Here is a 23,216-nt window from a genome sequence, read left to right on the forward strand (position 1 = left end):
GCATGCCTTTACACATTTAGCATCTAAAATGTGTATACGTGTTTGTTTGGTTAATATGATGCTTAATGATGTTAAATATTTTTACTTTAAATAAATTACTTTTACAGTAATTTTGTTTGTTTGTTTGTTTTGTTTTTGTTTTTTTAGACAGGATTTCTCTATATAGCCTGGCTGTCCTGGAAGTCACTCTGTAGACCAGGCTGGCCTTGAACTCAGAAATCCGCCTGTCTCTGCCTCCCAAGTGCTGGGATCAAAGGCGTGTGCCACCACTGCCCAGTTACAGTAATTTAATATGGCAAAATAAATAAATATAAAACAGCATTTTCATCATGAAATTAATTTCAGTGTATTTTTCCATGAATACTTCTACTTCAGTTAAATACTGTGAATTAAACTGAGTTAAATTTTGAAATGCCAAAGTCATTATCACAACTTGAAATGTTCTTGCTTCCAGATTTTCCATAATTTTACTTAAGAATTATGGATAAGGCCAGGAAGATGTCTCAGTCCGTGAAGGTGCTGGCCACCAAAACTGATGACCTGGGCTCCATTTCCAATTGTAGGAAAGTACAGACTCTCCCAAGGTGTCCTCTGACCTCCACATGTACAAGTATACAATATGGCCAATGTACACCGAGTCACACACATAGTGAATAAATAATAACTAAATTGATTTTGTAAAAATATTTATCTATTTATCTATTATTTATCTATTTATCTACTTATCTATTTATCTATTTAGTTATATAGCACAATGTTATTCAATGATAACACAAAGAATATAAGATTTTAAGACTGAGTATCAAATTTAGACCAAAACTGTATCCGGGTGCTATAGGTCTATAATCCTAGCAGTAAGGAGGCAAGACAAGAGGATTCAAAATTTAAGACCAACCTTGACTAAATAGTGAGTTCAAAGCCAGTGTCTGGACTATGAGATCCTATAGCACATGTGCACTCACCCCCCCCCCACACACACACCCTACAAATATATAACATAAAAATGTTTAAGAATTTTGCCTATATTTTCATCTATAAGGCATTAAAAGCTCATCAACTCATTTGTAACCTTAGGCAATTTCAAGAAGAAAACTAATTATATTAGAAATATACATGGATATTAAGAAAGCGAATGTAACTAAAATACTGAGTTGCTTCTGACATGACTAGGAGGCAGAGTCTCACAGAAAATTCTCTCACCCTCTGTCACTTACAATCTCTTCTGCCACTCTTCCTCAGTGTTCCTTGAGCATTGGGTTCAGGAGTTGATTTGTAGATAGGTATTCCTATTGGGACTGGGCCACACAACTATGCATTTCGGTTGGTAGTGGTCTGTTTGGTTGTGGGTTTCTATAATGCCCTCCATTTGTTACAAAAAGGTTTTCATGATGAGAGATGAGGACTACACTTGTATCTAAGGATTTAGAGCTACACCCACAACGTCTTACAAATACGACTACCTAAATATGAGCTGAACAAGGACTAAGACTTGCCAAAGGAGAAAGGGGAAAGACCATGGAGTTTCAACCTTACACAAGGTAACTATAGGTAACTCAGTAATACTAAGAGTAGAAGAAACAGTCTTTCCCCAGCTACCTAATACCAAATGATCACACTAGAAAGCACACAGTCAAGTAGCATTATACAGACTGAGTATGTTATATTTATGGACAAATAAACATATACATATACACATATGGGTGTAACAGTAATCAATAAAAAGAGGTCCTGAACTTGAATGAAAGTAAGGAAGGGTATATGGAGAGGTGTGGAAGGAGGAATGGACATAGAGAAATGATATAATTATCATCTCAATAAGGAGAGAATGAAGTGAAAAACCAACCAACAACACAACAGCCATGGAATCAACATGGGTGAATCTGCATTAAATTTAGTTTCCTAAGAAGAATAAAAAAGAACTTGTGTGTGTGAAGTTCAGAGGACAGCCTTGGGAGCTTTAATCTCCATCCATCTTCACAGATTCAAGGGGTTGAACTCAGTTTCTTAGGCTTACACAGCAAGTGCCTTTACCTGCTGAGCCATCTCTCTATGGCCAGGTCACCAGCAATTACCTTTTGAAAGGATAAAAATCAATAGCAGAGTCTTCAAAAATTCAATTAAAAATTATATTATTTATTATTAGATATTTTGCTTAAAAATCATTGAACTTGTAAGTCATGTGGCCTAATTAACTCATTTTCTTTTGCTTCTTCATAAGCACTCATTTTTGTAAATATTGCCTTCCAATCATATTCTACTCAACTTTTAGTATGATTCTGTAAAATAATATGATTCCAATTTAGCAAGCAATTCTCAATATTTCATGAGTAAATTCATTCAGTCATGTTGTATTTCATTGTACACTTTTGTTAACTATTATAGGTTCTTTATACACATATTAATTTGCCTCTTGTCCTCAGTTCTACAACCTAAAGGTTTAAATATAGACTTGAGGTGGGAGAAAATGCATGTCTTACTCACTACAAGTATATAGGTGAGTTTCTATTGGCCCATTTTGTTACTGTTCAAACAAGACCTCAACTTCAATTTCTTCAAAACTGTTCACAACCATCGACTGAAATAACTTGTACAAGTGAATTAAATCTCCACATGCAAGCATGGTGCAGCCGCAGATATAAACAACTAAAATTCAAAATTACATTTTTATTTACATCTTTCCAAACAGGAACAGACTTTTTGGGTGTTATTTCCATCATAATATAACAATTGTTAGAAAGAGCTTTGTAACAGCCATTATAAGTAACATAGAAATGACTTAAAAATTAGCATGCAAAAATGTATGCATTTCATGAATAAACATTACTTCATTTAAAAAATAACTTGTGCTATTCATCCAGTGTTTTTATGGTCAAGTCCTTTGAAACCCGGTGACTGACTGATTATAATTATCTAAATTTAGACAGAGGAGTAAACTGCTCAACTTTATGTTTTCTTGAAAATTTGGGGTTGATAATTTTAAAAAGATCTCATCACAGTCTTACAAATTATTTTATAATGGTACTATTTAAATTATGTCACAGATTAATTTGTTTTATGGCTCTAGGATAGGTGGCTGAGTTTCATTAGTCCCTTGATAAAATGGGCATATTTCCCTACCTCCAACAGTGTTTACCTGCTTATTTCATCATAAACATTCTATAGATTCTCTTCAAAAATACTTATTCAGAGACTTCCCCCTAGACATTCTACTTACATAAGATTGGATGTGCTCCTGAAATCTGTCTTTTAATAAATTCTACTCTGGAGAACACACAATAAAAGAAGATAAAGAGGCATGGTTTTAGAGACGTTGCAAGGATTAAAGATGTATCTTTTGCCAGTATCACACAGATGATGGCAAGCTAGACCAGTTATGGACCCAATACCTTCTCCTGACAGACAAGGGTCTAAGTGGAGATTGTTTCCATGACAACAACTAAGTCTAATAAACCAACCCATTGGCCAGAGCTATTTCCAGAAAGGTTCATCTCCATACCTAGTACTCATCCACTGTGATTGAGGGAGACCTTGCGATATTCTAGAGTTCTATGAAGAGTGAAGGAAGAGAAGCACACACACACACACCATAATGCATTGGAAAGGATACAGGGTGGACTCAGAGCTGTCAGCACATCCATTATTGCTGCATCCTTTCAGGCCCTCATGTGGTGTACACCTGTGTCATGTTGGCAACAGATAACTATGCAGCTTCCTTAGAACTTTATATCCTGAGGGTATCCACAAAACAAGTAGCTTTCATACCCATACAATATGGGAAAGACAAAAAAATGCAAGCTCCCATTAGTTTATGTTCTTTATATGTCCCCCGATTTTCAATTCTCAATGAAAGGTAGATTTATATTTATTTACAAGTTGATATTTAGGTAGAAGCAAAACCAAGCACTTGTAATTTACTGCTTTAAAAAGACTTTAATGATTATAAAATTAGCCAACGTTGATAAATATTTCTGTTTTCAAAATACAAATACTTGATAACTAAAATGTCATAAGAGTTGGTGACCAAATATTTGCAATATTATCATGAATATAGAAAATGATGGCATAATATTGCTGTGTCTGTGCATGTAATTATGTCCATGAACACGTGAGTGTGTCTAGAAATTATAACAAGTTATCTCAGGAAATGTACCAAAGAAATATACATTTTACACAGGGAAAGGTGGACAAGGTTTTTATTGAGAATAGAAGAAAGTAGAAAATTTGGGTTGTGTGTAATCCTTTAAAGATATTTTATAATTTGCATGAGATACATACATATCTAATTGAAATTAATATAATGTTTAAAGAGAGAGTATTTCAAGATTCAAAACAGAGGTTTTTTTCTATTTGTTGTTAACTTATGCCTTATGTTTTTGTTTTAAGAACCATTGTCCTTGATCCAAAGCTTACTCCAAGAGCCTCAAGCAAGGTGTTCTGAATAAGCTAATAAATTTCACCTTCTTGGAACAATAAGACTATCAACTAAGCATTCAAAAGCATATTATCACATGCATACATACCCACAATGCATTGCTCTAACAATTACTTCGCCGGGCTAATGTTTGTTGCTATCTTGATTGATTTCACTTGATATAGAGTAGTCAGAAGGCAGCAGCTCTCTCCTCTTAGCAAATTCTCCTTCATTTCCTCCCAGAGCAAGGCCAGACTAAGTCAAGTAGCCACTGGCTACCTTTTATTCTGATTTGAAGGAAACAGCTGATAAAAGCAGATAAAATGTGAAAGGCTGCTCATTTCCTATCAAAAAGATGAAAAGAAAACCCAGCAAAATCTCTACATTCGTGTTCATTCTGTAGCCCAAGAGCTTTCCACGTCTGTTGAAGAATACTTTGCGTAAGGATTGCTGGGAAATTATAAGCTGCTCCTGTTAGGGCTTAGAGGCTGTGAGTGAGAACACATGCAGTGGTCATCCTTCCAGGCGTGGCAGTGTAGAGACGTAATCACAGCAGGAAAAGCTGACCAATGTCTATATAGAGGGTTACAGCAAGAGCTGTACTCTATAGCTCTCTTCAGACTACACTGACTGAGACCTTTTATTACAAACACAGGTCAAACCTGTGATCCACAATCACAGGGATGTGTGGGGGAAGCAATTGAATCAGAACGTTGTTATTTCTAACCAAGGTATAGAGCATGTGCAACCTTGTTCTATCAGCCACAGAACAAAAGACTAGAATAAGCCACTTGCCTATTTGAAGAAAAAGAAACAGAAGCTATCTTGTATGAAGAAAATTTTACCAGCCATATTCTTGACAGTTTCAGCCTCATACCTGTGTTTATGATATCTATAGAACACAGCATGTTTTCTCTAGTCTGTCCTCTGTAACTTGTTAACTAAGCCTCTGTGTCCTCAACCTGTGTTTTGTTCTATGCTCTTTGGATTGTCCTCTGATAAGGCAGAGCAGATCTCACATAGCATTGTATGCACAAGACATGCCAAGTACACTTATATGGTCAATTGAACCATTTCTGAGTTCCAAAATCCAAGACAACTAGGCATGTTTGAAGCAATTTCAGAGTGTTAGCTTTGCGCTGTGGTAAAAGTCTCCCAGTGGAGGAGTACTTGACTTTCTGACAGATGAAATTTGACAGTGGCCAAGGTCACTCATTTATTTGAGACATTTTTAAGATGACTGAGTGGAAACGCCTTAGATTGACGAATAGTTTTACTTTTAGTTTCTGATAATAACCATAATACCACCACATGTTATTTATTAAAATAAAGCACATTTCCAAAAATAAAAAAAGAAAGAAACTGTATCATAGTATCTCACTATACATATGGACTTAGTTCTCAGCCTCGTACCCCATGAGCCAATTTAAATTCTTACTGTACAGAAAAATGAAAAAGGTCACACCACACATGGGCCAAGACATTTGTCTCCAGAACAACATGGTATAGAGACATCACTCATTGGGTTAGGATCAATTTCTATCAAACTTTTCTTCCAAAAGCTTTGGAAAGGAAGGAAATTATAAGCCAGATGATGGATGTTTTGATTTTTTGGTGACCCTGGTGTTCAAATTTCAGCCTCAGAAATGTGGTACATCTTGTGATGACAATATTAATGTGTTAGTAATCCCAAAGAGGACATACTGAAGACATTGGTCCCCCACGCCACCCACATTCTAGTGCATCTGCTTTGGTGTGGTGACCCAAGCATTCTCAGTAGAACAAAAATATTTGTTACCAAGATTTAAATAAATAAATAAATAAATAAATAAATAAATACCAAAAAAAAGCTTGTTTTGGGTTCAAGTCATTTTCCGTGCATTCCTTTGGCTCTTTCTGCCTGTGCAACAAAGTGTATGCACCTCTGTGTTTTGGCTGCTTCTATTTGTGGTCCCCTGTGCATTTCTGAAGATCCTCAGATGTACTGGCATTGGACGCTTTTTAACACTTCCTTGTCTGACCTTACATTCTAGCAGCCTTTGCAAATATATGGGGTTTTAAAATACGAGTACAGGAGAAGGCAGTAAGAGAGAAGCACAGGGTAGCTAAGAAAACAAGAGTTCTCACAGGAATTGAGGCGGGTTATTGCCTCAACACGTGCAGAATGCCAGTCTTACTCGTAGGAGGTTTGTGAAAAGGGACAATTTAAAACAAGGATGCTAGGGTCATTCTAAAATTGTATGGCTAGGGATTTGTCCACAAGTCTCTCTCCAAGTGACTAGGCACCTCTTGGGTGCTGCCATCAATACCTTACCTTAAATTCATCTTCTCCATGTATACAGTATCTACAATGAAAAGCAGGGCCCCTCATTTCTAAGTAGCTGTAGATTGTCTCTGCCAGAGAGTCAATGATGCCCTGATAGTTATCCACTGCAGGAGCTGTCTTTGATCTCTCTCCTAATTGTCCTCTGGAAATGTTTAAGAACTTTGGCTAGGTTGGAATACTTACAATGAATAACTCTTGGATGAGGGAGCTCATTACGTCCCACTCCTAATGCTTCTTTCCATGGTTTCTTTGCTTCTGCTTCTACACATTCTCTTTCAATTGGGCATCACATGTGATAGGTTCCCAGTGAGCTACTAGGGATTGTACTGTGGATTGGTTTGCAACAAAGAGGGCAACCCATAATAGCATCCTTTAACATTTGAATGTAAACTTAGAAAATCTCAGTGTTGTTGACATCCCAGTGTCTCCAGAGACCTTAGTTACAACCGCTTAGAAATCAGTTAAAAACAGAAGGACCCTCTCCAGGTGTTCTTTTTTATTTATTTATTTTATTTATATGAGTACACCATTGCTGTCTTCAGACACAACAGAAGAAGACATCAAATCCAATTGCAAGTGGTTGGGAGCCACCATGTGGTTGCTGGGAATTGAACTCAGGACCTCTGGAAGAACAGGAAATGCTCTTAACTGCTAAGCCATCTATCCAGCCCCAGGTGTTCATTTTTGCAACCACTAAAATCTCCATTTAGTGACCAGTTATGATAGTGAACAAATTGAGCTAAATAGAGTTCTTTATCAAACACATCAAATTAGGTAAATCTTATTTGTGTGTTAGCTTTCAACAAACATATAGATAGTGTTTATAGGTTTTGAACAAAATGCTTTTCAGACATTGTCTATAATTCTTGTTCATATGCCCTCAACTTCCATAATCATGCCCATATTTATTGGAATTTTTTTAAATCCACAAAATGTTTTATGTTCTGCTTTTAAATTTAACAACATGCACTAATATACAAAAGATCATCTTCAGCTTTGCCTAAGTTCATATTTGATACTTGCACAAAGATACGGTGATACTGCTGGGCAAAGGGACAAGGAATAAGAAAGAACTCTGCCTTCTAGTTTTCTACGATGGTCTGTTTTGAAAAGGTTGTACATTTGTAAGGACCCTTGCATTCCAGTTGTACAGAATAGACTGGAGTGTGGGATTCTTGTACTCTGTAGGAAGAGGAAAGACACAGCCACACCTGGGCACAGCAGGTATCAGACAGGATGGATTACATCTGACTATAACATTTCCTGGATTTAAATGTGAGCATACAAACAAGTCAAGTTGTTTCCACACTAAGATTAGATGAAGTGATTTTTTTTTTAGCTATTATAAAACCCAACACTAGCCAGGCTCCTGTCTGAGAGTAGAGATCAAAAGCATAACAATCTGCTATTGAACTGCTTTTCATCTGCCCTCCTGGAGGACAGCACTACACTGTGCTGATCAAATGCTGCCTGGAGTTAGAAATAGGATGCGTTGAAATGCCAGGAGCAGGCCCTTAAAACAGACTGTCCATCCCATAGCAATGAGAGCTGGAGGTATCCTTTGATACCGACTTATCAGAAATCCTTATACCTTGCAAATTGTGCTTCCAAGAAATATTCGAATGTCTTTCTCATATAGAAGCACTAATAAGTATTAACAAACCCACTTTTAGAAAGTCTGGTCTTGCTTTCTGGAAATTATTCTGGGACAAAAATGAGACTATTTCAAAACAGTCTTACAGAATTATTATTTCAAGGTGTAACCAGCCTGTTACTGATTATAAAATAATAATTATTATTTAGTAACAACTGTACATAGAGCTCCGTGTCTTCGGAGTTAATACAAACAAATTAATTGTCTGTCACAAACTACCAACACATGTTTGTGGAACTTCAGAAGCTTTAGCATCCATATATGTCATCTTGTCATATCTATAGTCGGATCCCTCCATGGTTAGATATTAATAAATATTCCTGCATGTACACAGATGGGGTAGCAATGTACACACACATCCCAACATCTGGCTGACTCAATGCTGAATCTTCAACTCAGACCCATTCTAAGGCAGAAAACATGTCTGAGGGATAGAATGGTATGGTTTTCATTGAAGACAAGTTTAACTGAAAATAATAGAGAAATTGTCTGGGAATTCGGGAGCATAACCTGGGTGTGGTAGCAACAAGGTTTTCCTATTTCTTACTAGAGTTCCATAACTCTATATGTAACCTCAGCCCAGTCACAGATCCTGAAATCTACCATCTAACAGGCCAAAAAGTCCCCTCCTGTTAACAGATTCCCCAGTCACAAAGCCTTACTTCAGAGACTGCTCATATTTCCATGAGACCTTGACAATAGCAAGTCTTGGAGACTACAGATATTTTGCAGATGTGCTTTCTACAAAATGATTTCACAACTTTCCTGGACATTTTATTGTGTGTGTTGCTTTATAGAAGAATAAATAATAATCTCTAGCCTTAATTGTAATCATTTTTCTTTTGGGATTTCCTAACTTGCGTAAAACTTTCCTTAACCAAATGCCCATGAAAAAGTTCTTGATCTTAGTTTTGATGGTGATGTTTTGTTATCTTTTCAAATTTTTTTTCTGCTAAAGAAATGGCTGAAGTGTTTGTGGAGGAAATAATATGATAGATAGGATGTATTTTATTTATTGCATTTGTTTTTCTCCCTGGGAAGCAAGAGGCAGTTGGAGAATATGGATGGAACAAGACTAGGTTTGAGCTAAAAATTGGTCAAAGATACAGGGCCACTATGTGAGGCTTCAAATATAGTATATCCCATATTTTTGTGCTTGCTAGAAATTTTCATGAAAAAACAAAACAAGTTTTGTAAATATAGACAAAAATCTAATATTATTCTAGAAGCAACCAATTCCATACATACCTCACATTACTTTATCCCTACACACAGAGTCTGGGCAGAGTCCTAAGAATATGGAATCAAAATTGTTTTTGGCCTCATCTTCTACTTGAAGAGAAGGAAAGATAATGTCTTACAGCCTGTGCCAGGTAGAAAGATTTTGGATTTTATACAAGTAGAGGTTCTACACTCTGGCAAGTTTACATTTTACTGTGCACAGGTAACTATGAGTTATCTGGATATAGAAATTGATGCTTAAATTATGCCTAGAGGCAGGGGCCTATAATTGTAGTTATTCTAGATTCTGAGGCAGGAAGATTACCAATTCAAAGCCTGCTTTGGTTACAGACTAAATTCAAGGCCAGTCTGAGCAACTTTGTGATGCTATAACCTCAAAACAGAGAGACAGAGAGACAAAGACAGAGGGATAGAGACAGAGGGATAGAGACTGAGAAAAAGAGAAAGAAAAAGACACACACACACAAAGACTTAGAAAAAAACATAAAGAAGGAGAGAGAGAGAGAGAGACTTAATAGACTAGCATGCATTCCTCAGTTCTTCAGATCCAATTCCCAACCATTGAAAGGGGAAACATATGCACTCCTAATCACTAGGATTCATCGATGATTTTCATAAAATCCTAACATCAGAAGCAATAAAGACAATTAAGGGAGGGCTAGTGTCCCCAGAGAGGCCAACAGAAAACAGGGAAGAGTCAGTATACTGCCCTGGTGGATAGTCATAACCTGGGCACTACTGAGACACCCACAATATCCTCCCATGTAATGCATTAGAACCCTGTCACCTTGGAGTAGAAAAAGAAAAATTGTTATGATCAAGCTGAGTGATAATTGTCTAAGTGTATGAAGAATCTTGATTATTTTTTAACTACTCTCTGGGTCCTAAGAATAACTAGGATATGTATATATAACATGTGATTTTAATAACAATTATATCAGGAAGATATAATTCGATATAATCAGGAAGAGGGGAAAGAGAAAGGAAGTGGAGGAAGAGGAAGAAGAAGGAGAAGGAGGAGAGGGAAGAGAAAGAGGAGGAGGAGGAGGAGGGAGAGAAAGAAACAACAGCAGCAGCAGCTCAGTATCTGTGTTCTCTGAACATCCATCCCCTAAAATAACTTATGTATAGCACCTTGTGGGTAGCACATGCATTCTTTCATGGAATTAGCAAATGGAGTTGAGTTGGGCTTTTAAAATGGTATTAATATAAAAGTCATATAAGCATAAAATTAACCCCTTTAAGATGAATCGTTCCCTTGGACAACTAGTCACTCATTCACAGTTGTTCAACCACCACTTCTGGCTCCAACGTGTTTCCTTGCTCAACAATAAGCCCACTAAGCAGTTTGGTGCTATACTAGAAATTTTGAGTGTACAGAAGAGGTGGCCTACTCAGATCTACTAATGGCCCATGGTTAGTTAGTTCATATAAAATGTAGAAACAGAATCGGCTTTTCAAACTCTAAATTTATTAGCAGACTGGAGGTTCTCAAACATTCGCCTCTACCAGACAGCTAGGGGATGTATCAGACACAGACAGAAGGTTCTACTTTCCAAGTCTCTGAGTCAGTAAGTCTGCAGTGGACTAGAAACTCACAGTGCCAATGGATTTCCAAACAATGCTGATGTCGCTGTCCCCACACTACACCTTAGAGAACCTGTGAAGTATAATCAGTAGCCTTACAATCAATTTCCTAATTATAGTTTTTGCTAAATTTAGCCAGAAGTTCCTATTTTCAAACAAATAATTATACTGGAAGCACTTACTTTCTCTGTGTCATATAAGTTTTATTTTATTTTTATTTATTTATTTATTTATTTATTTATTTATTTATTTATTTTGGCTAAACCACCATCCAAACAAGATCCTGGAGGTAACTATAGTTTAAAAATTGCCATGTAAATGAAAAGTTTGTTCCTTGCAGAAGTCTGAACTTCCCCTTAAGTAGCTAAGCTTTTCTCTTTCAAATGTCTGGGGGAAATATTTAAACTGTATGCTTGTAGGTCAGCACCAATCACAGGTCATTTCCCATAATAATCTGACACAGTCCCTGGCATACAGTCAGCATTCACTACTGGGTAAATGAATTCGTTTATGTAACAATTAAAGGTAAATTTCTTTTAGTTTTACTTGAAGTACTTCCAAGTACATGGCCGCAGAGCAAACTCCGTGTTCTGTATTATGGACAGGGATTTCTACACTGGTTCACTTTCAGCGAAGTTTCAGGCTGGCATTGTAGGTCTAACAGCACCAAGAGGTTTCCTTCAAGGCACTAATTACACCTCCAGAGACATTCTGTCCCCTTGGACGTCTGTAGAAGTTGATGCCAATGTTTTAGCATCAACTTAAGACCACCACCCATGTGTGTGCATGTGTGTAGATGAAAATTCCAACATCTGTCCAGCAGATCTGCCTGTGCCCTCCTGGTGACTAAACTTGAGGTTGGGTGAGGTGGAGCATTGCAGGAGTCAACAGTGGGGCTGAGGATGTCTTGTTTCTAAAGTGCCTGGATCCTTTCATCTTTCTTCCTTTGATGTCTGAGATTTCCTTCTTTAGGCAGTGACACTGGGACCAAAGCAACACCAGGAAACCATTTTCCAGTAAAGGGTGTGTGCGCTAGGAACACCTGCAGCGCCCCTGGAACCAGGTGACTTGAATTACACACACATTTCTACATTTCTGCTTTGTATGTGGGTGGCAATTTCAACCTAAAAAAAAACAAAAAACAAAAAAAAAAACCAAAAAAAAAAAACCAACCTATTGGGTAAAAGATGATCGCTCTGGTCACAGCCTGTGACTTCTATTTGCTTTTGCACTCATATCAAATAAAATCACAAATGATCAGAGGGAAGAAGAAACTTTGTAGTTCTTATGAGTATAAAAATAGTAGCTTGCTTGCAAGCCAGTAGTACTTTTGTACAAATGCTTTGTAGATTCAAACAGGAGAGAATAGTTTGTGATCAAACTCACTATGCAATTGAAAGATATGAACTTGAGCCTCAAGATACGATTGTTATCAGTGATTGTGTGAACTTTTTGCACCCCGCTTAAAGGTTCTGGCTACTGACTTCTTTCTCATCTTTAGAATCCCAGTCAGCTTCTGAAATGTTAGCATTGGGAACCCTTGTTTTGTTTTCTATTTTGTTTTGTTCTGTTCTTGTTTTAACAATCTATCTCTTGCAATTAATGGGGGAAGGAACTACCAAATTCTGGGGAACTGTTATTCTTTTGCCTTTCTTTTCTGTTACAGAAATACTATCAATTGATGCTGATGTGGGCATCAGAAAATGTTTTCCTCAGCCCTGCTTATGTTAACCCTGTGCAGGCTAAGTGAAAGGGGTTCCCTGGGATGGTATCAGTCTCTGTCTTTTCTGTAAGATTTCCTTTTCAGCCAGCCATTTCCTCTTAGTTCTCAGTACACAACCCTCTTGTTCTCCTCCTGTCTCAGGGGAATCTCCCACTTCCTCTCTCCTTCCCAGAAGAGTAGTTCCCAACAGATCTAGCCTCAGGTTTCTTACTAGATTTATAAAAACCTTTCACTCTAGAATTCTAACAATGGCTTGTGCCTATGATATTCTAAACAAGGATTAAGACTTATCCCTCATGACTAAATACTTCCCATTCACCTCCCAGTATCTAAAGAACCTCTTCTTGGATCTCATTAGCCATGTGCCCACATCCACATTCAATAACAGTAGATGAAAACCACCTTTTCTTCACCATCTTCTAAACAGCCTTCAAGAAGTAAAAATTAGGGAGATTTTTCCAAAGTTTACAAAAAGAGCTACAAAGCGAGTGGGTTCCGGAGCAGAAAGGTAGAGAAGCCAAATTCAGAGTACTTTTAGTGAGAACGTTTAACATATTAACTTCTAGACATTTTGTTTTGAATAAATATGGCAAAATATTAGAAATTATTAGCTCTACTTGGCATAAATAGGGGACCTGGATGTTTCTAAAAATATTTAGCATTTAGAATCATTTTAAAATACAGGTTAAATAAATATAGTTAATGCATATTTTAGAAAGTATTTTTACTAAATAAAAGTAACACAGTCAATTTGTTCATCCTTTAAAAGTGTCATTAATAACAAACTCAATGTTAATGTGTTCAATGACTTAAAAAATAGCCTCAAAGCCTTAAGATATGACACCAGTTTCTATAATTTCTTGACTATAAATTAAAAAGTATTGGTCACTCATCCGGCTGGATCAGCGCCAGGGTAGCGGGAGCGCAGGGTTGCCTGACACCCGCCAGCTACCCACGACCCCCGCCGCAGGATTTTGGGACTGCTGGTGAGTGGAACACAGCTTCTGCTCCAATCCAATTGCGCGGGACCTGAGACTGCATTAGTTAGGGAAGCAGAAACCGGCCTGAGTAGGGCCACAGGCCCCACCCGGCCGGATCAGCGCCAGGGTAGCGGGAGCGCAGGGTTGCCTGACACCCGCCAGCTACCCACGACCCCCGCCGCAGGATTTTGGGACTGCTGGTGAGTGGAACACAGCTTCTGCTCCAGTCCAATCACGCGGGACCTGAGACTGCACTGGTTGGGGAGAGAGAAATCCGGCCTACATAGGGCCACAACCCTCTTCCGGTCAGAAAAGCACCTGGGCAGCTGGGGCGCAGGGTCTGCTGACACTCGCCAGCTACCCACAACACCCGCCACAGGATCTTAAGACTTCTGGTGAGTGGAGCACAGCTTCTGCTCCAATCCAATTGCGCGGGACCTGAGACTGCATTAGTTAGGGAAGCAGAAACCGGCCTGAGTAGGACCACAGGCCTCATCCCGCTGGATCAGCGCCAGGGTAGCGGGAGCGCAGGGTTGCCTGACACCCGCCAGCTACCCACGACCCCCGCCGCAGGATTTTGGGACTGCTGGTGAGTGGAACACAGCTTCTGCTCCAATCCAATTGCGCAGGACCTGAGACTGCATTAGTTAGGGAAGCAGAAACCGGCCTGAGTAGGGCCACAGGCCTCACCCGGCCGGATCAGCGCCAGGGTAGCGGGAGCGCAGGGTTGCCTGACACCCGCCAGCTACCCAAGACCCCCGCCGCAGGATTTTGGGACTGCTGGTGAGTGGAACACAGCTTCTGCTCCAGTCCAATCACGCGGGACCTGAGACTGCTCTGGTTGGGGAGAGAGAAATCCGGCCCACACAGGGCCACAACCCTCTTCCGGTCAGAAAAGCACCTGGGCAGCTGGGGCGCAGGGTCAGCTGACACTCACCAGCTACCCACAACACCCACCACAGGATCTTAAGACTTCTGGAGAGTGGAACACAGCTTCTGCTCCAATCCAATTGCACGCGGGACCAGAGACTACATTAGTTAGGGAAGCAGAAAAACGGCCTGAGTAGGACCACAGGCCTCTTCCGGCTGGACCAGCACCGGGGTACCATTAGCTACCCACGACCCCCGCCGCAGGATTTAGAGACTGCTGGTGAGTGGAACACAGCTTCTGCTCCAATCTTTAAATAGTGACAACGATAACAACTAACCCCAGAGATTACCAGATGGCGAAAGGCAAACGTAATAATCTTATTAACAGGAACCAAGACCACTCACCATCATCAGAACCCAGCACCCCCACTTCGCCCAGTCCAGGGCACCCCAACACACCGGAAAAGCTAGACACGGATTTAAAAGCATATCTCCTGATGATGATAGAGGACTTCAAGAAGGACTTTAATAACACACTTAAAGAAATGCAGGAGAACACTGATAAAAAGGCAGAAGACAATAAAGAGGAAGCACAAAAATCCCTTAAAGAATTGCAGGAGAACACTGCTAAAGAGTTACAAATCCTTAAAGAAAAACATGATAACATAATCAAACAGGTAGAAGTCCTTACAGAAAAACAGGAAAACACATCCAAACAGATGATGGAAATGAACAAAACCATACTAGACCTAAAAAGGGAAGTAGACACAATAAAGAAAACCCAAAATGAGGCAACACTGGAGATAGAAACCCTAGGAAAGAAATCTGGAACCATAGATACGAGCATCAGCAACAGAATACAAGAGATGGAAGAGAGAATCTCAGGTGCAGAAGATTCCATAGAGAACATCGGCACAACAATCAAGGAAAATGTAAAATGCAAAAAGATCCTAACTCAAAACATCCAAGAAATACAGGACATAATGAGAAGACCAAACCTACGGATAATAGGAGTGGATGAGAATGAAGATTTTCAACTCAAAGGACCAGCAAACATCTTCAACAAAATTATAGAAGAAAACTTCCCAAATCTAAAGAAAGAGATGCCCATGAACATACAAGAAGCCTACAGAACTCCAAATAGACTGGACCAGAAAAGAAATACCTCCCGACACATAATAATCAGAGCAACAAATGCTCTAAATAAAGATAGAATACTAAAAGCAGTAAGAGAAAAAGGCCAAGTAACATATAAAGGCAAGCCTATCAGAATTACAGCAGACTTTTCACCAGAGACTATGAAAGCCAGAAGATCCTGGACGGATGTTATACAGACACTAAAAGAACACAAATTCCAGCCCAGGCTACTATACCCAGCCAAACTCTCAATTAACATAGATGGAGAAACCAAAGTATTCCACGACAAAACCAAATTCACACATTATCTCTCCACGAATCCAGCCCTTCAAAGGATAATAACAGAAAAAAAACAATACAAGGACAGGAACCACGCCCTAGAAACAACAAGAAGGTAATCCCTCAACAAACCTAAAAGAAGACAGCCACAAGAACAAAATGCCAACTTTAACATCAAAAATAACAGGAAACAACAATTACTTTTCCTTAATATCTCTTAATATCAATGGACTCAACTCCCCGATAAAAAGACATAGACTAACAAACTGGCTACACAAACAAGACCCAACATTTTGCTGCTTACAGGAAACTCATCTCAGAGAAAAGGATAGACACTACCTCAGAATGAAAGGCTGGAAAACAATTTTCCAAGCAAATGGCATGAAGAAACAAGCTGGAGTAGCCATTCTAATATCTGATAAGATTGACTTCCAACCCAAAGTCATTAAAAAAGACAGGGAGGGACACTTCATACTCATCAAAGGTAAAATCCTCCAAGAGGAACTATCAATCCTGAATATCTATGCTCCAAATACAAAGGCAGCCACATTCATTAAAGAAACTTTAGTAAAGCTCAAAGCACACATTGCACCTCATACAATAATAGTGGGAGACTTCAACACACCACTTTCACCAATGGACAGATCATGGAAACAGAAACTAAACAGGGACACAGTGAAACTAACAGAAATTATGAATCAAATGGATCTGGCAGATATCTACAGAACATTCTATCCTAAAACAAAAGGATATACCTTCTTCTCAGCACCTCATGGTACCTTCTCCAAAATTGACCACATAATTGGTCACAAAACAGGCCTCAACAGATATAAAAATATTGAAATTGTCCCATGCATCCTATCAGATCACCATGGACTAAGGCTGATCTTCAATAACAAAATAAATAATAGAAAGCCAACCTTCACGTGGAAACTGAACAACACTCTTCTCAATGATACCTTGGTCAAGGAAGGAATAAAGAAAGAAATTAAGGACTTTTTAGAGTTCAATGAAAATGAAGCCACAACATACCCAAACTTATGGGACGCAATGAAAGCATTTTTAAGAGGAAAACTCATAGCTCTGAGTGCCTCCAAAAGGAAACTAGAGAGAGCACACATTAGCAGCTTGACAACACACCTAAAAGCACTAGAACAAAAGGAAGCAAATTCACCCAAGAGGAGTAGACGGCAGGAAATAATCAAACTCAGGGGTGAAATCAACCAAGTGGAAACAAGAAAAACTATTCAAAGAATCAACCAATCAAGGAGCTGGTTCTTTGAGAAAATCAACAAGATAGATAAACCCTTAGCCAGACTCACTAGAGGGCACAGGGAAAGCATCCTAATTAACAAAATCAGAAATGAAAAAGGAGACATAACAACAGATCCTGAAGACATCCAAAACACCATCAGATCCTTCTACCAAAGGCTATACTCAACAAAACTGGAGAACCTGGATGAAATGGACAAGTTCCTAGACAGATACCAGGTACCAAAGCTGAATCAAGATCAGGTTAATGATCTAAACAGCCCTATATCCCCCAAAGAAATAGAAGCAGTCATTAATAGTCTCCCAACTAAAAAAAGCCCAGGACCAGATGGGTTTAGTGCAGAGTTCTATCAGACCTTCAAAGAAGATCTAATCCCAGTTCTTCACAAACTATTCCACAAAATAGAAACAGAAGGTACTCTACCCAACTCATTCTATGAAGCCACAATTACTCTGATACCTAAACCACAAAAAGACCCAACAAAGATAGAAAACTTCAGACCAATATCCCTTATGAATATTGATGCAAAAATCCTCAATAAAGTTCTTGCTAACCGAATCCAAGAACACATCAAAACAATCATCCATCCTGACCAAGTAGGTTTCATCCCAGGGATGCAGGGATGGTTCAATATACGGAAATCCATCAACGTAATCCAGTATATAAACAAACTCAAAGACAAAAACCACATGGTCATCTCCTTAGATGCGGAAAAAGCATTTGACAAGATCCAACACCCATTCATGATAAAAGTCTTGGAAAGATCAGGAATTCAAGGCCCATACCTAAACATGATAAAAGCAATCTACAGCAAACCAGTAGCCAACATCAAAGTAAATGGTGAGAAGCTTGAAGCAATCCCTCTAAAATCAGGGACTAGACAAGGCTGTCCACTTTCTCCATACCTATTCAACATTGTACTTGAAGTCCTAGCCAGAGCAATTCGACAACAAAAGGAGATCAAAGGGATACAAATTGGAAAAGATGAAGTCAAAATATCACTTTTTGCAGATGATATGATAGTATATATAAGTGACCCTAAAAATTCCACCAGAGAACTCCTAAGCCTGATAAACAGCTTCGGTGAAGTAGCTGGATATAAAATTAACTCAAACAAATCAATGGCCTTTCTCTACACAAAGAATAAACAGGCTGAGAAAGAAATTAGGGAAACAACACCCTTCTCAATAGTCACAAATAATATAAAATATCTTGGCGTGACTCTAACTAAGGAAGTGAAAGATCTGTATAATAAAAACTTCAAGTCTCTGAAGAAAGAAATTATAGAAGATCTCAGAAGATGGAAAGATCTCCCATGCTCATGGATTGGCAGGATCAACATTGTAAAAATGGCTATCTTGCCAAAAGCAATCTACAGATTCAATGCAATCCCCATCAAAATTCCAAATCAATTCTTCAACGAATTAGAAAGTGCAATCTGCAAATTCATCTGGAATAACAAAAAACCTAGGATAGCAAAAACTCTCCTCAAGGATAAAAGAACCTCTGGTGGAATCACCATGCCGGACCTAAAGCTCTACTACAGAGCAATTGTGATAAAAACTGCATGGTACTGGTATAGTGACAGACAAATAGACCAATGGAATAGAATTGAAGACCCAGAAATGAATCCACACACCTATGGTCACTTGATCTTCGACAAGGGAGCTAAAAACATCCAGTGGAAGAAAGACAGCATTTTCAACAAATGGTGCTGGCACAACTGGTTGTTAACATGTAGAAGAATGCGAATCGATCCATTCCTATCTCCTTGTACTAAGGTCAAGTCTAAGTGGATCAAGGAACTTCACATAAAACCAGAGACACTGAAACTTATAGAGGAGAAAGTGGGGAAAAGCCTTGAAGATATGGGCACAGGGGAAAAATTCCTGAATAGAACAGTGATGGCTTGTGCTGTAAGATCGAGAATTGACAAGTGGGACCTCATGAAACTACAAAGCTTCTGCAAGGCTAAAGACACCATCAATAAGACAAAAAAACCACCAACAGATTGGGAAAGGATCTTCACCTATCCTAAATCAGATAAGGGACTAATATCCAATATATATAAAGAACTCAAGAAGGTGGACTCCAGAAAGTCAAATAACCCCATTAAAAAATGGGGCTCAGAACTGAACAAAGAATTCTCACCTGAGGAATACCGAATGGCAGAGAAGCACCTGAAAAAATGTTCAACATCCTTAATCATCAGGGAAATGCAAATCAAAACAACCCTGAGATTCCACCTCACACCAGTCAGAATGGCTAAGATCAAAAATTCAGGTGACAGCGGATGCTGGCGAGGATGTGGAGAAAGTGGAACACTCCTCCATTGTTGGTGGGATTGCAAGCTTGTACAACCACTCTGGAAATCAGTCTGGCGGTTCCTCAGAAAATTGGACATAGTACTACCGGAGGATCCAGCAATACCTCTCCTGGGCATATATCCAGAAGATGTCCCAACCGGTAAAAAGGACACATGCTCCACTATGTTCATAGCAGCCCTATTTATAATAGCCAGAAGCTGGAAAGAACCCAGATGTCCCTCAACAGAGGAATGGATACAGAAATTATGGTACATTTACACAATGGAGTACTACTCAGCTATTAAAAAGAATGAATTTATGAAATTCCTAGCCAAATGGATGGACCTGGAGGGCATCATCTTGAGTGAAGTAACACAATCACAGAAGATCTCACACAATATGTATTCATTGATAAGTGGATATTAGCCCAAAACTTAGGATACCCAAGATATAAGATACAATTTGATAAACGCATGAAACTCAAGAAGAATGAAGACCAAAGTGTGGACATTGTGCACCTTCTTAGAATTGGGAACAAAACACCCAGGGAAGGAGTTACAGAGACAAAGTTCGTAGCTGTGATGAAAGGATGGACCATTTAGAGACTGCTGTATCCAGGGATCCGTCCCATAATCAGCTTCTAAACGCTGGCACCATTGCATACACTAGTAAGATCTTGCTGAAAGGACCCAAATATAGCTGTCTCTTGTGAGACGATGCCGGGGCCTAGCAAACACAGGAGTGGATGTTCACAGTCAGCTATTGGATGTATCACAGGGCTCCCAATGGAGAAGCTAGAGAAAGTACCCAAGGAGCTAAAGGGATCTGCAACCCTATATTGTTGGAACAACATGATGTACTAACCAGAACCCTGGAGCTCTTGTCTCTAGCTGCATATGTATCGAAAGATGGCCTAGTCGGCCATCACTGGAAAGAGAGGCCCATTGGACTTGCAAACTTTATATGCCCCAATATAGGGGAATGCCAGGGCCAAAAGAATGGGAATGGGTGGGTAGGGAAGTGGGGGGCGCTATGGGGGACTTTTGGGATAGTATTGGAAATGTAATTGAGGAAAATATGTAATAAAAATATTTAAAAAAAAAAAAAGTATTGGTCAATCACTTCTAGAGCAGGATCTGAATATTTTCTTATCCTGAAACACTTTCTCATGCATCATTGATAACTATAAAAGATTTGCACACATACATCTGATAGGATCTGAAGCAATGTCAAAATCTTTGATAGACTAAATTCTCTAAAATTTGATCATTACCTTTTATAACATGTGGTAGACAATTTGTTTACAAAAAAATAATTCAAACCATAAGAATAGAATCTTTGCTTTATATTCTAGAGATAATTTTCTCTTTTATCTACTTTTAAAATTCTTGGTATATTCTTGCAAGTTTCATCTAATTTCCTGTTTTAGCTTAGTTGTTTTTTAGTTTTCCTCCTAGGTAACCACTTCTATTTTGTGGTATTCCCATTTGTGTTTCAACTCCTTGTTTGCATTTTCTGTGGGTAACCAGCTGTTAAGCTTTAGAATACCAGATGTTAATGTAAGATTTGAGATGCTGTTTCCAGGGCAACAGGCATGAGAGCACTGGGCCCTCTTCATCATTCTGTTTGCTAATCTAAAGAAGGAACTGAAAAATCACCTTTTTCTATGGGAATGCAGCAGAGTAAAAACATTCCAGTAATACCAAATAAAATGTTTATGGCGGCGTCTCTACCACTGCTTATTTTTCCACTCTCTGTAAGGACAAAGTATTGAGAGCTTGATAAAGTAGAAAAGAGAAGATTTCAACCATCACCAATTGACAGATTGATTACATTTATTTCAAGGCTGTGGGTCATTGCCTCCCTATACAGATGTGAAGGGAGAACTTTGTGACTTCTTAGCCTTCCCTCATTTCAGCATCCATAGAGCAAGCAGTGAGATGCATGGTGTTCCCCAGAACAAGGGACTACCGTAGCCTCCTTCTGCCATTCTGCAGCCACAAATGATAGGACACGTTATAAAAATATAGATTATAATGATATAGCATATTTATGTAACGAATAAGGTGTTTCAAGTAACAAAAATCAAATATATTAGCCTTTGGGCCTCTACTCATTTACATTATGATGCCAATCATGGCTGTTCTCTGACATCTAGAATGGCTATCTTTCAATACCAAGGATCGAACATGTTAGCCTCAGTCCTCCAGCATTTAGGCACAAAACTCCAACCCCCTTTGTTTGTTTGTTTGTTTGTTTGTTTGTTTGTTTTTTAAATAAGATACCACCAAATTGTCCAGGCTAGCCTTGAGCTCAGTTTATGACTCAGGCTGGCTTTGAATTGTCTTAGCCTCTCTAGTAGTGATAATTATAGACTTATGCCACCAAAGATGCACACACATACACACACACACACACACACACACACACTCGCACGTGCACACACTATGGTATAAAAGTCTTGTTGTGCAATGTGGTCAGGAAAATCCAGATATTAATTCAAAATATCATCTATTGCAAATAGACAATAAACCTCAGATTTCCACAAACATGAGATGTGTTTACTAGTGACGACTCTCCTCTGTGTTACGTCATCCAGTAATCACCCGAGCAACATTATTCAGAGGGTGCTATAAAACAGTTACAATTTCAATCCATTTATAAGTGTTACTATGCTCACATTAGCCTGTAACACTGGATAGTAGTGACCCTTCTAGTTGTGATTGCTATCATTGATGTACCCTCAAAAATATCACAAGCAAAACAGTTAAAGGACAAGCAGATATCTATGGGTTCCAGGAATGTGTGTTTGAAGTTTAAGATTTTGTGATAGAGTATTGTTTATTGATTCATCTTTTTTGACCTGACATTATTGTCACTTGCCTTCTACTATACATTTAGTCTACCTGCTTAATCTATCACACACACACACACACACACAAAACCAAAGAGGCAAGAGAACATGATTGTTAATATGGTCTTTTAATCAAGAACTATTCTTTAGCGACCCCATGGGACTAAACCACCAACCACCAATCAAAGAAAACACATGGTGGTACTCGTGTCTCTAGCTGTATATGTAGCAGAGGATGGCCTAGTCAGTCATCAATGGGAGGAGAGGTCCTTGGTCCTGTGAAGGCTCTATGTCCCAGTGTAGTGGAATGCCAGGGCCAAGAAGCAGGAGTGAATGGGTTGGGGAGCAGGGGGAGGGTGGAGGGTATAGGGAATTTTCGGAGAGGAAACTAGGAAAGGGGATAGCATTTGATATGTAAATAAAGAAAATATCTAATCAAAAAGAACTATTCTTTAAACACCACTCTATTATTTCAAATAACAGTTTAAATCAGATTTGAAATGTCCATTATTGCATGTCAGAAGCATTGGTCCTTTGGCTGTTCACAGTATGCACAAAGCCCCTACCAATGTTC

General features: G+C 38.8%; 1 protein-coding gene across 1 annotated transcript in view; it reads right to left on the reverse strand.

Annotated features, from left to right (window-relative positions):
• Dkk2 (dickkopf Wnt signaling pathway inhibitor 2) overlaps positions 1-23,216 on the reverse strand; it is a 100,893-nt gene that overhangs the window by 12,211 nt on the left and 65,466 nt on the right. The gene's annotated exons all lie outside the window — the stretch shown is intronic.

Source organism: Mus caroli, unplaced genomic scaffold (assembly GCF_978045245.1).
Source record: "Mus caroli unplaced genomic scaffold, Mus_caroli_1 scaffold_3, whole genome shotgun sequence".
In the NCBI taxonomy this organism is placed as follows: Eukaryota; Metazoa; Chordata; class Mammalia; order Rodentia; family Muridae; genus Mus; species Mus caroli.